Source organism: Meleagris gallopavo, chromosome 7, assembly GCF_000146605.3.
Source record: "Meleagris gallopavo isolate NT-WF06-2002-E0010 breed Aviagen turkey brand Nicholas breeding stock chromosome 7, Turkey_5.1, whole genome shotgun sequence".
NCBI classification, from domain to species: Eukaryota; Metazoa; Chordata; class Aves; order Galliformes; family Phasianidae; genus Meleagris; species Meleagris gallopavo.
The window spans coordinates 15,757,003-15,757,585 of NC_015017.2; positions in this window are offsets into that span (position 1 = coordinate 15,757,003).

The following is a 583-nucleotide window of genomic DNA, read 5'->3' on the forward strand; positions in this document are numbered from 1 at the left end:
GGGGAAAGAGCCCCTTTTCCTTTCCTAGAGAATGTTGGTGAAAGAGCATCTAAGGAAACGAGGGGTGGCGATTCAGATGATTTCTAATAAACTGTTCTTGATCTTGACGGGTCTTGCAAGTATTTTTGTGCAAAATAACTCCGTCGCCCGTTTCTCCCTTCCAGCATCTGCGTTTTCGGGAGCTGAGGACTGAGGACTCCCGGTTGCACGGCGCTGCCTTAAGTGTATGCTTTCATGTGCCTCGGAAAATAGAGCTCCCAAAAGGATGGGCAGAATCTTAAGAAAGAATATTGCTGTTAAGCTGTTAAAAGCCTTATTTCTTTTCTGAAATACCAACTGCTTGTGAACTCTGCTTGAACCTACAAAGAAGGCTATGGGCCATAAATCACATGGACAATGCTCAACTGTTCGGTGGCTCATCTTTAGATCTCAAAAAGAGAGAGAGGGAGAGAAGGAGGAAGAGGGAGACCTTCCAGGTTTGATTTTCCACGAGTGCAGTGCCCAGGGTGATGTTTTTGTAGCCGACACCAAAGCGAGGGCCCGACACTTGGTTCGGCCAGAAACAGCCTCCAGGAAAAAAAAG